We start from the raw sequence: 16,066 nt of genomic DNA on the forward strand, positions 1-16,066 counted from the left end.
GTTTAGTAAAAACAGTGAATAGTGCTTGAAGATTTTATCCGCTTGAGAGTACAATAAGTTTGGAATATTGGAGACATGTATAATGGACCTAAATTCGGTATTTTAATGTTTAAATACTCAAGTGATAGTTATTAGTACTATCGTTATAAGAATTTCCCGGAGGTTTCGCGTTATAGCGTAAAAAAATTGACGGTACGCGTTTTCACACGCGCGACTTTATTTGAGGGACTTTAGACCTTTATTTCGGGACAATTAAGAGTGAATATTATCTACATGAATATAAATACATTGGAGGTTTAGTGCACTAGTGAACCAAACGCGCGAGAAAATCGAGCCCTAATCGCGCCAAACGCACCCTAATGTGAGTTGACTAATGGGTGACTTGAGGCCACAAGTTAATGTCTTCTCTTGGAAGCTAAAATCTGATCACTCTCTCTCTCTCTTGAGCTTCAAACAGCCGGCCAGCTCCCTCCTCTCTCTAACTCATTTGCAACAAAATTTCTGCTCACTAATCTCACTCAAAACCACTCCAAATCATCTCCAAAATTAACCAAACTTGCACCACACCTAGCTTGACACTTGAGGATCATTTTGAGCTGCAAACAAGGGCTGGAAATCACGGTTTTTCTGGGGTAATAGAGGGCCGAAAATTCTGCTGAACATCAACCCAAAGTAAGTGATGATCCACTCTTGAAAACTTGAAGTTTGGAAGCTATCTTACCTTGTTAAGTTCATGCATGCATTTGGTTAGCTTGTGTATGGTGTAAAAATGTGATAGTGGGCTCTTGGAATTCCCACACTTGGGTTATTGTTGCTGATGTGATGATTGATGGTGATTATATTGTTGGTTTAGTGGTTATAATGATGCATTAGTGGTGGGTAATTAGTAGAAACTTCATTGGGTGTAAGAAGCAAAAACTTCCGATTTTGCCCCTGCCATGTTCGGCCATTTCCAGGCCAATTTTTAATGGTTTAATGGCTTGAATTAGATGTTTATAGGATGTATTAGATGTGTGAAAAATTTCATTGGAAAATATTGAGGTTTGATTGAGCAAATGAATTTTTCTTGAGAAACTAGCAATCTGGAAAACTGTTCGCGTATGATTCTGACCAGTGGTAGTATTTTGGCTATAACTCTGTCCTCGGATGTCGAAATCATGTGCCGTTGGTGGCGTTGGAAACTAGACATTCCTGGCTTTAATTTGGTATATAATGCACGTTCTGATTCTTTGTGAGCAAGCCGAACCAAATGTTTTAAGTTCGCTGTCCTGTTGCTCTGTTCATCTGGAATGAAGTGTTCAGGCAGCAACTTGATGCCCGATTTTGAACCAGATTGGTGCCGAATTTGGAAATGATTTCTTCTGTGATATTTTACCCCTATGAACGTATTTTCCAACGGCGTAAGCCATGCTCTATTTCGAGTTAAATTGACTGAGTTGTGACTGAAACAAGTGGACTGCTCTGTTTTGGAAAAACCCTAATGTTGGACTGGTTTGGAACAAGATATTGGAGTGAACTTGTTAATTGATGTTCTTGATACTAAACACTTACCAAAGGCATTATGGATGTTTCTTAGGCCTTTATTTCACAAATGAACCATGATTGTATAGTTTGCTTGATTAGACGTTTTGAATTGGGTAATGAAAGTCTCAAGGCAGATTGCCTTATAATTTTCCTGAACTTTGGTTGACTAATTAACTATCTTACCGAAAGTATTTTTCCCTGAAATTTGATAGAGTGGTACCTTTCATATGGGAGTAAAATACTGCCAATTTTGGTACCAATCCAAGTTCGTTTCGATACCCAATTAAATTTCTAGTGTTGGAGGTTCAAAACTGGAAATTCTTCTTCAGTCTTGAATCTTCCTCAACTTGGGGCTACTATATCTTGGTGCTCGAAACTCCGTTTCTCAATCCGCTTGTTTTGTTATACTCTTGGATTGCAACACTATTTGATTTCCAAATTTCAAAGGTTAGTTCAAAACAAGTGAATTTTACTGAATTTCCAAAATTGGCCAAAAACCAACCTTGAAACTGTCTTAGTATTCTACAGCAGTAACTTTGATCCAACTTTTGAATACCTTCCATTTCGAATCATGGAAAAGTGTCTTCTAGAAACTTGTAGTACTCGGAATGTAGTTTCCAATGGTATCAAGCTTTCCAATTTTGGACCTACGTAGTGCAAGATACGATTTTTCTAGAATTGACACCCAAAGCTAAAATTTGACAATTTCTTAGAAATGAGATTTTGGAAACTTGCCTTCTTTTCTCGATACCGATTGAACATTTTGAACTCGATTTCATGAAAAATGTTAGTCTCTTTCTTTAGACTTTAAAACTTTACTCTTGAGCCTCGATTATTAATAATTAAGGCCCAATTCATGAATTCCCTTTAGATTGTACAACCTTCTTTGATAAGTAGGAGTTCTAAGTGATAGTGTATAATAGTTAATGGTTATTTGCTCAGGCGCTCAAGGGGACCTTCAAGAAGAACTCGAAGTGGACGCCTAGACACTTGTTTGAGTATTACTCTCTTGTTGCTATAGGTGAGTGTTCCATATAGGAATACGTAATTGGAATAAGTCTATGACATGCATAACCCATGATTATTAAGTGTTAAGTGCTATATGTTAAGTATTTACCACACTCATGCATATCTGAATAAGGTATACTTGAATTACTCGACATGAAATACCTGAAATATGTATATTTGAACTATTCGATATGAAATGCTTAAAGAGCATATTTATGTGATTACTTGAAATACTAGATATGAAATGTTTGGAGAGCATATCTACATGATGTGTTTAAATGATTAATTATGCTATGACAGCATAAGTCGGTTGGAGTGAATCTCCTCGACCCTTATGTGGAAAAAGTGAAAATCGGCCAATGGTGGCCTATTAAAATGACATATGTCTGCCAATTAACCGTAATTACCACCGTTTACCGTTTACCGTGTTTACTTACCGTTTTCTAATCCATTCGGCTACTTGCTTACTTGATTATCTGCTTACGTGATCACCAACTTACTTGATCACTTGATTATCATGAATCGCATGTTATATGAAGTTGTCCATCATTGTTAGGCGAGTGTGTACTTTACCTCACTCGACCTACTCAAATGATGAATTTTACCTTTTGCCGAATTACTTGATTACTTGTGCATGTTGTAAGCTCTAAGCTGAACTTGGGCCCTGCCTCGGTTACTGACCTACTCGAGCCAGGACTGGGCTCGGTCGGGTAGGTTGGAACCCTGGACAACCGTTTCGGTATACTCGAGTATTACCACTGGAGGGATAAGGTGATGGCCAGTCAAACCGAGGGGATCCGGAAGTCATAAGGTGCAGATGACCGACAGAGTTCCACTGGAACACCGTATCCTTCAATGTGTGTTTATTTTACATAATGATAACCGTTTTATGAAAACGTGCCATACCTATGATATGCTCAAATTACCTGTACAATGATTATTGCCTCATGATAACATGCCATTGTGTAACCTTGAACCATGCGTATGATATGCCCAACTTATTTGATTTATTTGAACTGTTAGAGTGTCTTGGAACCTCACTGGGCTGTGTAGCTCATACCACGTTGTGGATTTCTTTTACAGGGTTCGAGACCAAGGGTGCTCGTGAGTAGTACTAGATTGTTTTCTTTTGAAGACTTTAAGTTATATTATAACGGATGGCTATAGTACCCCTTTTCCATTGGGTTGTATTTAAGCTTGACAGCTGCATAATTGTAAGTGTGAGATATTCGAAGTACTTTAATTATGTATTGAGGTTACTTAAAGTATTTCGAGCTTTTGAATGATCGATTGTAGTGAGTCCCGGCGAGAGCTGGGCAGGCGTCCCGCGGATACCCTTTGGTTCGCCTTAGGGAGAAGTGGGGGCGTCACAGTTGGTATCAGAGCTTAGGCTTCAGATCTTTGTAGTGTATCCTAGGCTTAAATGTTTAGGATGCCGGACTGTGGGACTGGTTTGAAAGTTAAATGATTGCTTGTAGCAATGAAATTTAGAGCCAATTCACGTGGTCTCTACAAAGGAGCAAGATAGGACCAAGTGGTGTTATGGTCCTTACTATGTGATTGAGTAAAGGTTTAAGTGCCCTTCAAAAAAAAAAAAATGTAAGCTGTGAATCATGAATGTTATAGGTTGTAAAACCTTTATCTTGATAATTGGAGGGAATTTGATATGTATGTTGGGTAGGAATCTCGAATGTGGTGATTTAGTCTTGGGACCGGCCGGCTCGAGTTGTGAATTACCTTATTTCGGATTCTTGTACCCGAGTACTTGAGAGTTGAGGGCAACCATAAGGACTTTATATCTCCATTTTTGGGGAATAAGAATGAATCGATATTTCATGTGAATGGTTGCAGGAAACCAATAATTGTTTGGTTAAGATGGTACAATAATTAAGAGTGGAAGATGGAAAATATTGTAACTCAAAAGATCCTTGTGTTGGGATTGAAATCGAGCATGTTAGGGAATGAGAATCGTCTAGTTCCAATAATCTAGTGAATCCCTACTTGTGATCTTTTATAGTGAGACGATGGGAGTAGAACTTAGAGTCTGCGCCTTGAAGATGAATGTACTTGTGATGATCACTTGTTTATTTTGCTATTGACTTTGACTTGGCATGAACTTTACTTGGCCATAACTTGTTTTATAATTTAATGAACTCTAGTTTGTGTTTACTTGCATAGTGATAATGTTATTTGTGTAAGTGACTTCATTCTCTTTAAATGTTGCTACTGGTATATGAGTATAGTTCAATTTTAACTAAGTGTGAGGGTTATGCATGTGCGTATAGATTAGTTGTGAACATGGAAACTAGAGGACAACGAAAGGGACGTCAACCTAGACAACCCCGAAATGAAAGAGTAGCTAATGGGTCCGGTATTGATCAAAACGTTGAGTCAAGTGTTGGGAGAGGAAATGACCAAATGGGACAAGTTTTAACTCGCATGACGGATATCCTGGAGCTCTTGGTAGCTCAACAAGGTCAAGGTGTTGGACAAGGAAACCAACGTGGAAACCAAGAGATAGGGGAGGATCGAGCTTTAGAGCGGTTTCAAAAATTTTCCCCGCCCAAGTTTGCTGGAGGACCTGATCCAGAGGTGGCTGAGAATTGGTTAGAGAATATAAGAAATATATTCGATGCCTTGGATTACACAGAGGAGAGACAAGTCACCTTTGCTGTATTTCAACTTGAAGGAGCAGCCCGAGCCTGGTGGAATGTTATAAGAAACAAGTGGGAAAGAGATCAAACCCTAAGGACTTGGATAAACTTTGTACGTGAATTTAATGAGAAATTTCTTCCTCCACTTGTCCAAGAAAAGAGAGAAGATGATTTTATAAAGCTTCGTCAAGGAACTTTGAGCGTAGCTGAGTATGAAACACGCTTTACAAAGTTATCTACATATGCCCCAGAATTGGTGGCTACTGAACGGAAGAGAATAAGAAGGTTTATCCAAGGATTAGATTTGGAAATCCAAGATGCCCTTGCTGCAGCACAGGTTGAAACATTTAGTGACGCTCTCGAAAAAGCGCAAAGGGTAGAAAGCACAAAATCTCAACTGAGAGCTCTCCAAGCAAGGAAAAGAGATGCATCTGATAGTACACTAGGAGGAAATGGACCACCACCCAAAGTTAGAAAAGAAGTGGATGGAGTAGGACTGTTATTTCCTGCACCACTCATGATAAAGGAACCAAAAGGAACTATGTCGCGAGGGACTTCAGTAGAACAGACACGATCAAAGAAAACCTCGCAAGCCAGTCAGGTCACAACACCTCGTCCGACTTGTGGATATTGTGGAAGGACGAATCACATTGAAGAAAACTGTTGGCTAAAGGGACGAAAGTGTATGGGGTGTGGGAGTACCAACCATAAAGTTCATGACTGTCCAAGGAGGTATCCACGAGAAACTACTGCTCCACAAGGAAATGGAACTGTCCCTCGACAAGTCAATGGAAGGAGAAACCGACCAATGGCATCAGAAAGAAAGCATAACATGAACACACCACATGGTTCAGAGTTGTCTGAGATTACAGAAGGTATGAATTTCGAGGACGAAATTCTTTTAAGGAGGGGAGGTTGTGAGGACTCGTAAAAACTATTATTTTTTTAGCCTAATTTGTGGCTTAATAAATTATTTAATTGGATATTTGCCTCGAGGAATATTTTCTAGTCTTATTAGACCTAAATACATGGTAATATAACTTCGTTATATTTTTAAAGTAACTCATTTCATGAATTAATTTCCTGGAGCGCGTTTAGTAAAAACAGTGAATAGTGCTTGAAGATTTTATCCGCTTGAGAGTACAATAAGTTTGGAATATTGGAGACATGTACAATGGACCTAAATTCGGTATTTTAATGTTTAAATACTCAAGTGATAGTTATTAGTACTATCGTTATAAGAATTTCCCGGAGGTTTCGCGTTATAGCGTAAAAAATTGACGGTACGCGTTTTCACACGCGCGACTTTATTTGAGGGACTTTAGACCTTTATTTCGGGACAATTAAGAGTGAATATTATCTACATGAATATAAATACATTGGAGGTTTAGTGCACTAGTGAACCAAACGCGCGAGAAAATCGAGCCCTAATCGCGCCAAACGCACCCTAATGTGAGTTGACTAATGGGTGACTTGAGGCCACAAGTTAATGTCTTCTCTTGGAAGCTAAAATCTGATCACTCTCTCTCTCTCTTGAGCTTCAAACAGCCGGCCAGCTCCCTCCTCTCTCTAACTCATTTGCAACAAAATTTCTGCTCACTAATCTCACTCAAAACCACTCCAAATCATCTCCAAAATTAACCAAACTTGCACCACACCTAGCTTGACACTTGAGGATCATTTTGAGCTGCAAACAAGGGCTGGAAATCACGGTTTTTCTGGGGTAATAGAGGGCCGAAAATTCTGCTGAACATCAACCCAAAGTAAGTGATGATCCACTCTTGAAAACTTGAAGTTTGGAAGCTATCTTACCTTGTTAAGTTCATGCATGCATTTGGTTAGCTTGTGTATGGTGTAAAAATGTGATAGTGGGCTCTTGGAATTCCCACACTTGGGTTATTGTTGCTGATGTGATGATTGATGGTGATTATATTGTTGGTTTAGTGGTTATAATGATGCATTAGTGGTGGGTAATTAGTAGAAACTTCATTGGGTGTAAGAAGCAAAAACTTCCGATTTTGCCCCTGCCATGTTCGGCCATTTCCAGGCCAATTTTTAATGGTTTAATGGCTTGAATTAGATGTTTATAGGATGTATTAGATGTGTGAAAAATTTCATTGGAAAATATTGAGGTTTGATTGAGCAAATGAATTTTTCTTGAGAAACTAGCAATCTGGAAAACTGTTCGCGTATGATTCTGACCAGTGGTAGTATTTTGGCTATAACTCTGTCCTCGGATGTCGAAATCATGTGCCGTTGGTGGCGTTGGAAACTAGACATTCCTGGCTTTAATTTGGTATATAATGCACGTTCTGATTCTTTGTGAGCAAGCCGAACCAAATGTTTTAAGTTCGCTGTCCTGTTGCTCTGTTCATCTGGAATGAAGTGTTCAGGCAGCAACTTGATGCCCGATTTTGAACCAGATTGGTGCCGAATTTGGAAATGATTTCTTCTGTGATATTTTACCCCTATGAACGTATTTTCCAACGGCATAAGCCATGCTCGATTTCGAGTTAAATTGACTGAGTTGTGACTGAAACAAGTGGACTGCTCTGTTTTGGAAAAACCCTAATGTTGGACTGGTTTGGAACAAGATATTGGAGTGAACTTGTTAATTGATGTTCTTGATACTAAACACTTACCAAAGGCATTATGGATGTTTCTTAGGCCTTTATTTCACAAATGAACCATGATTGTATAGTTTGCTTGATTAGACGTTTTGAATTGGGTAATGAAAGTCTCAAGGCAGATTGCCTTATAATTTTCCTGAACTTTGGTTGACTAATTAACTATCTTACCGAAAGTATTTTTCCCTGAAATTTGATAGAGTGGTACCTTTCATATGGGAGTAAAATACTGCCAATTTTGGTACCAATCCAAGTTCGTTTCGATACCCAATTAAATTTCTAGTGTTGGAGGTTCAAAACTGGAAATTCTTCTTCAGTCTTGAATCTTCCTCAACTTGGGGCTACTATATCTTGGTGCTCGAAACTCCGTTTCTCAATCCGCTTGTTTTGTTATACTCTTGGATTGCAACACTATTTGATTTCCAAATTTCAAAGGTTAGTTCAAAACAAGTGAATTTTACTGAATTTCCAAAATTGGCCAAAAACCAACCTTGAAACTGTCTTAGTATTCTACAGCAGTAACTTTGATCCAACTTTTGAATACCTTCCATTTCGAATCATGGAAAAGTGTCTTCTAGAAACTTGTAGTACTCGGAATGTAGTTTCCAATGGTATCAAGCTTTCCAATTTTGGACCTACGTAGTGCAAGATACGATTTTTCTAGAATTGACACCCAAAGCTAAAATTTGACAATTTCTTAGAAATGAGATTTTGGAAACTTGCCTTCTTTTCTCGATACCGATTGAACATTTTGAACTCGATTTCATGAAAAATGTTAGTCTCTTTCTTTAGACTTTAAAACTTTACTCTTGAGCCTCGATTATTAATAATTAAGGCCCAATTCATGAATTCCCTTTAGATTGTACAACCTTCTTTGATAAGTAGGAGTTCTAAGTGATAGTGTATAATAGTTAATGGTTATTTGCTCAGGCGCTCAAGGGGACCTTCAAGAAGAACTCGAAGTGGACGCCTAGACACTTGTTTGAGTATTACTCTCTTGTTGCTATAGGTGAGTGTTCCATATAGGAATACGTAATTGGAATAAGTCTATGACATGCATAACCCATGATTATTAAGTGTTAAGTGCTATATGTTAAGTATTTACCACACTCATGCATATCTGAATAAGGTATACTTGAATTACTCGACATGAAATACCTGAAATATGTATATTTGAACTATTCGATATGAAATGCTTAAAGAGCATATTTATGTGATTACTTGAAATACTAGATATGAAATGTTTGGAGAGCATATCTACATGATGTGTTTAAATGATTAATTATGCTATGACAGCATAAGTCGGTTGGAGTGAATCTCCTCGACCCTTATGTGGAAAAAGTGAAAATCGGCCAATGGTGGCCTATTAAAATGACATATGTCTGCCAATTAACCGTAATTACCACCGTTTACCGTTTACCGTGTTTACTTACCGTTTTCTAATCCATTCGGCTACTTGCTTACTTGATTATCTGCTTACGTGATCACCAACTTACTTGATCACTTGATTATCATGAATCGCATGTTATATGAAGTTGTCCATCATTGTTAGGCGAGTGTGTACTTTACCTCACTCGACCTACTCAAATGATGAATTTTACCTTTTGCCGAATTACTTGATTACTTGTGCATGTTGTAAGCTCTAAGCTGAACTTGGGCCCTGCCTCGGTTACTGACCTACTCGAGCCAGGACTGGGCTCGGTCGGGTAGGTTGGAACCCTGGACAACCGTTTCGGTATACTCGAGTATTACCACTGGAGGGATAAGGTGATGGCCAGTCAAACCGAGGGGATCCGGAAGTCATAAGGTGCAGATGACCGACAGAGTTCCACTGGAACACCGTATCCTTCAATGTGTGTTTATTTTACATAATGATAACCGTTTTATGAAAACGTGCCATACCTATGATATGCTCAAATTACCTGTACAATGATTATTGCCTCATGATAACATGCCATTGTGTAACCTTGAACCATGCGTATGATATGCCCAACTTATTTGATTTATTTGAACTGTTAGAGTGTCTTGGAACCTCACTGGGCTGTGTAGCTCATACCACGTTGTGGATTTCTTTTACAGGGTTCGAGACCAAGGGTGCTCGTGAGTAGTACTAGATTGTTTTCTTTTGAAGACTTTAAGTTATATTATAACGGATGGCTATAGTACCCCTTTTCCATTGGGTTGTATTTAAGCTTGACAGCTGCATAATTGTAAGTGTGAGATATTCGAAGTACTTTAATTATGTATTGAGGTTACTTAAAGTATTTCGAGCTTTTGAATGATCGATTGTAGTGAGTCCCGGCGAGAGCTGGGCAGGCGTCCCGCGGATACCCTTTGGTTCGCCTTAGGGTAGGTGCGGCCGAATGTGAAACAGAATCTGAAAGACTGAATGGGTTATTGAATTGTGGGTGGTGAAGGTCGGTCAAGGCTTGGGAAATGAGTTGGTGTTTGGCCGAATGGAAGACTGAATTGGTGATTATATGGCAGTGGAGGTCGGCTGGAGGGAAGCTTGGGTGGTATATTAAGTGGGCTGTGGGGTCTGTTAAGAGCTTTTGGGGGAATGGTTTGGGATGGCCGAATAAGTTTCTTGGGTCCTATTAATCCTACCAGAATTAGGAGTAGTTGGGTCACGGTGGGACTTGGGTTCTCCAAGTAGGAGACTAGAGCCAATATCCTTGCTTTCCTTCCTTTTTTTATTTCCTCTTTCTTTTTTTTTTTCGTTCCTTTTGTTTCTATTCTGTCTTCCTCTCTTTTTTTTTTTTTCTGGCTCAATGCTCAATCAGATTTTGCATGACTCAATTCCAGTCCCAAGAAAAGAATTCAGCACAATTCTGGTTTCAAGAACTTCCAAACCAGTCTTTGGTAGGCCAAGATTTTGAAGAAACTTGCTCAAGAAGCTCAAGAACTCACCCAAGGATGTGTTGGTATTCAAGTTTTGCAAGAAAAACAACACAAAAGTTCAAGAACAAGAGTAAACAGGCTCGGTAGCCCCAACAACTAAATTCCAGCAATGACTCCAAGGGCCACAACCAGGTATGCGGCTTTCTCTCCTTTTCTCTTTTTTTTTTTGTGACTTTTGCTGGGTTGTTTACACGGCCCCAACAACACAACAACCAACCAGAATGGACCCACTATCTAGACACATATGAATCAGCAATTAACGAAGGGGGAATCTGGACAGATTGCTACAACACAAGATGCGACAAGGAGGGAAAGGAACCCTAGCTGCCGCAAAGGTTTTTTTTTTTTTTCCACGGACAGTTTGGGGCTGCTATGACACGCACCACTTGAACAGAAATTTGGTGCAAGAAACGACACCAGACTTGGCCAGATTCGGTGATGGCAACAACGACCCAAGAACAAGACAAATTGTGGAGGTGCAACTATGGGATGCTACGGCACAAATTGACGCAACAAGACACAAAAAGGAATTGCGGACAGATTTCTTTTTTTTTTTTTTTCAGTTTCGGCTAGGACCAATTGCTGGGCAGAATGGTTGCAATTCGAGTACAAAATTTGGGCAGATTAGAACTAGCAACAATACATGCGACCGACCAGAAATTTGACGCGACCAAGAACAAGAACTAGCGGACAGAATTTTTTTGTTTGTTTTTGGACAAGCGATGCAAACAGATTTTGTTTGTGTTTTTTTTTTTGACTAACAACGGACAGATTTGACCACGGACTCAACAACAAGAACAACGACCAGAATTTCGTGACAACACAAAGAAAGGAAACGGCACAACAAGCAACAATGCTAATGAACAGATTTTTTTTGTAAAACAAGGCAGCGGAAAATAAGGAAAACTAAGACAAGACTACGGATATAACGAAAGATACCTCTACCAAAGCTCTGAAGCCAACTGATAGGTTCCTCGATCAACACGTTTCGAGACACGTAGCACGTTTGCCCAAGGATCTAGCGAGGATGTCCAACGCTTGGAATTGCGGGATCTAGAACCAAACGGACGACACGATTTGATTCAAGACGGTAGACGACACTCCGATGAAGGTGAATACTCCAGGGGAATAGGTCGGTAGAACAATCTAGGACAGGACGCAAGACTGCTCAAAACCCTTGCCAAAGCAAGTAAAGGGGTCGAATCTCTCTCTCAAGAAGAATCGAAAATATGCAAAACTTTATTGATCAAACGTCTACCCTTAAACCTTACAAAGCAAGCCTATTTATAGGCTAAAGTGACTAAAACCCTGAAGGGGCTAGGTAAAGGAAAAAGTCGGCCCATGCTCTTGGAACAAGATGGGCCGGCCCATGCTCTTACTTAATCATTAACTAATTGCTAACTAATTGATGGGGCCTAAGGCCTTATTCTCTTGGTGGCCTGCTTGACTCTTCGTGGGCTTGGATCATGGTGTAAATGGCTCGATTGTCTCTCTCCAAGCCCTCAATATCTTTGTGAACTCCATGTTGGTCTTGCACAACTCTAACCGGAACTTGGAATGATTCTTTGAATAGCTTGGCCCATGCATGCGTGACTGGGCCCAATGGGACTCGAAACATGTAAGTCATTGCGTGGGCTTTGACCCGTACACACATCAAAACCTCCAATGCACTTTCTTAAACGTTATAATTATTCACTCTTAATAGTCTAGAATAAATTCCTTAAATCTCCAATTAACCGCTCCGGCTCGATATACGCGAACTTTCGATTCGCGTGCAATACAGCGAAATTTCTAAGGAATTCTTATAACGATAGTATACTAACCATCACTTGAGTATTTAAACATAAAAAAATACCTATTTTAAGACTAATGTATAAGTCTTCAATCTCCAAGCTCATTGTACCCTCGAATCGATTGTTACCTCCAAACGCAAATTCATTATCCTCACTAAACGAGCTTTCCAAAAATTAATTTTTGTAACAAGTCATTTTAAAAACACATGTAAGCCATAGTTCCGTGTAAATAAGTTTAAAATGGTTGAAATAAATTATTCAGAGAAAACGGGTGAGTAATAACTAATTAGGCCGGTAAAATAAAATAAAATAAGAAAAAAAAATTCGGGTCCTCACAACCTTCCCTCCTTAAAAAGAATTTCGTTCTCAAAATTCATACCTTCTGTAATCTCAGATAACCCTGAACCTTGTTGTGTGATCATTTCATATGTTCTTGTAGATGCCACTGGTCGGTTTCTTCTTCCATTGACTTGTCGAGGTATAGTTCCATTTCCTTGTTGAGTAGTAGTTTCTCGTGGATACCTCTTTGGACAGTCGTGAACTTTATGGTTGGTGCTCCCGCATCCCATACACTTTCGCCCCTTTAGCCAACAGTTTTCTTCGGTATGATTCGTCCTTCCACAATATCCACAAGTCGGACGAGGCGTTGTGACTTCCAGACCCATTATCTACTTTTTTATTTCGGGGTTGTTTGGGCTGACGTCCCTTTCGTTGTCCTCTAGTTTCCATGTTCACAGCTAATCTATATGCATATGCATAAACCTCACACTAAGCCATAATTGAACTACACACATATACCAGTAACAACTTTTAAAGAAAAATGAAATCACTTACACAAATAACATTATCACCATACAAGTAAACACAAACTAGAGCTCATTAAATCATAACACAGGTTAGAGTCAAGTAAAGTTCATACCAAGTCAAAGTCAGTAAACAAAGTAAACAGGTGATCATTAAAAGTACATTCATCTCCAAGGCACAAACTCTTAACACATTCAACTTCATTCCCAACACTAGGATCTTCTGGGCTACGATCTTCTCCACCTGCCGCTCTTAATTATTGTGCCATCTTAGCCAAACGATTATTGGTTTCCTGTAACTATTCATGTGAAATATCGATTCATTCTTATTCCCCACAAATGGAGATCTCAAGTCCTTAGGATTGCCCTCAACTCTTAAGTACTCGGGTACAAGAATCCGAAACAAGGTAATTCACAACTCGAGCCAGCCGGTCCCAAGAGTAAATGACCACATTTGAGATTCCTACCCAACATACATATCTTATTTTCCTCCAAGTATCAAGATAAAGGTTTCATACCTATCACATTCAAGATCCATAACTTCACTCTAGAAAAACACTTAAGTCTTTACTCATTCATATAGTAAGGACCATAACACCACTTGGCCCAAACTCACCCCGCGCAGAGACCACGCGAAACGGCTCTGATTTTCATCCCTACAAGTGGTCACTTAACTTTCAAACCAATCCCACAGTCCGGCATCCTAAACTTTTAAGCCTAGGATACACTACAAAGATCTAAAGCCTAAGCTCTGATACCAACTGTGACGCCCCCACTTCTCCCTAAGGCGAACCAAAGGGTATCCGCGGGACGCCTGCCCAACTCTCGGTAGGACTCACTACAATCCATAATTCAAAAGCTCGAAATACTTCAAATAACTTCAATATATAATTAAAGTACTCCAAAATATTGCATGCTTACAATTAGTTAGCTTTCAATCTTAATACAATCCAAAAGAGTATGTACTACAACCATCCGCTATAATACAACTTAAGGTCTTCAAAAGAAAATAATCTAGTACTATTAACGAGCACTCTTGGTCTCGAACCCTATTAAGGAAAATAAAAATGTGGAATGAGCTACACAGCCCAGTGAGGTTCCAAGACACTCTAGCAGTTCTAATAAATCAAGTAATTTGAACATAACACATGTATGGTTCAAGGTTGCATATTTGGCACATTAACATGAGATAGTTATCATTGTACGAGTAATTTGAGTATAACACAAGCATGGTTCAAGGTTGCACCTTGGCACATTAGCATGATACAGTTATCAGTATGCAAAAATAAACACACATTGAAGGATATGATGTTCCAGTGGAACCATTTCGGTCAACTTCACCTTATAACTTCGGATCCCCTCGGTTTGTCTGGCCATCACCTTATCCCTCCAGTGGTAGTACTCGAGTATACCGAAACGGTGTCCCAGGGTTCTAACCTACCCGACCGATCCCAGTCCTGGCTCGAGTAGGTTAGTAACCAAGGACAGGGCCCAGTTCAGCTTAGAGCTTACAACATGCACAAGTAATCGAATAAATCGGTGAACGGTAAAAATTTATCATTTTAGTAGGTCGAGTGAGATGAAATACACACTCGCCTTAAACGGTGGGCAATTTCATATGAACACGTAATTTACGGTAATCACATACTCAAGTAGTCAAGTAACCAAGTAAGCAGGTAATCAAGTAAATTGGTAAACAGTGAACGGTAAACGATAAACGGTAAATAATCTCGGTTAACGGTAAAAATTTATCATTTTCGTAGGTCGAGTGAGATAAAGTACACACTCGCCTTAAAACAGTGGAACAGTTCATAGGAGCAATTATCGGTAACACTTAACAGTTAAACACATAATGACCATGGAGTAAACATGCCATAAAACTATTCAAATCACGTACTCCTATATGGAACACTTACCTATTCAAAACAAGTGAGTAAGTGCTCAACAAGTGTTTAGGCGTCCGCTTCGAGATCCTCTTGAAGGTCCTCTTGAGTGCCTGAGCAATTAACAATTACCTATCACTTAAAACCCCTAATTATCAAGGAAGATTGTACACTTGTACAATTTAAGAAAATACCGTGAAATGGAGCTTTACTCGCTTAAAATTCAAGATTCAAAAGTGGTGTTTTAACAACACAAGGAAAAACTGATTTCCTTCATGAAGACAAGTCCAAAATGGTCAATTAGTAGTGAAGGATTGGGAAGAGTCTCTAAAGCTCAATTTCCGTCAAGTTTGAAAATTTCAGATTTGAGGTGCGATCTTTGAAAAATCATATCTCACTCTCCGTAGGTCCAAAATTGGAAAACTTGATACCGTTGGAAACTACTTTCAAAGTACTAAAAGTTCCTAGGAACTTTTCCATGATTCAAAACGTAAGACACTCAAATTTTGGTTTCAAGTTGCTGATTTGAACTCCCGAGACAGATTTGGGTTGTTGGCAAATTTTGAAAATTCGGTAAAATTCCCAGAATGCGAACTAACCTCTCAAATTTGAAAATCAATTAGAGTTACAATGAAAGTTTAAAAAAAAAACAAACGGAACAAGAATCATAGTTTTGAGCACCAAGATATAGTGGCTCAAAATTGGTTCAAAATGAAGATCATTAGGCAATTTTCCAGATTTGAAACATAACTTTGGGCATCAAAATAGACTTATAACGGCACCAAATTTGGTATGATTATGCTACCATATAATGGCTATTCCTCTGTCAAATTTCATGCAAAAATTCGTTCGGGAAGTCGGTTAACAAAATCA

At 39.1% G+C, this 16,066-nt stretch overlaps 2 long non-coding RNA genes across 2 annotated transcripts; both read left to right on the forward strand.

Annotated features, from left to right (window-relative positions):
- The first annotated feature begins 307 nt into the window (after positions 1-307).
- On the forward strand, positions 308-3,818 carry LOC140013075 (uncharacterized). Its single transcript, XR_011820152.1, has 2 exons — positions 308-672; positions 2,467-3,818. It is a non-coding gene; the product is annotated as an uncharacterized lncRNA (long non-coding RNA).
- A 2,613-nt stretch (positions 3,819-6,431) lies between these two features.
- On the forward strand, positions 6,432-10,095 carry LOC140013088 (uncharacterized). The gene is made up of 2 exons (XR_011820165.1): positions 6,432-6,949; positions 8,744-10,095. It is a non-coding gene; the product is annotated as an uncharacterized lncRNA (long non-coding RNA).
- Positions 10,096-16,066: the final 5,971 nt, after the last annotated feature.

The sequence above is a fragment of the Coffea arabica genome, chromosome 8e (assembly GCF_036785885.1).
Source record: "Coffea arabica cultivar ET-39 chromosome 8e, Coffea Arabica ET-39 HiFi, whole genome shotgun sequence".
Taxonomy (NCBI): domain Eukaryota; kingdom Viridiplantae; phylum Streptophyta; class Magnoliopsida; order Gentianales; family Rubiaceae; genus Coffea; species Coffea arabica.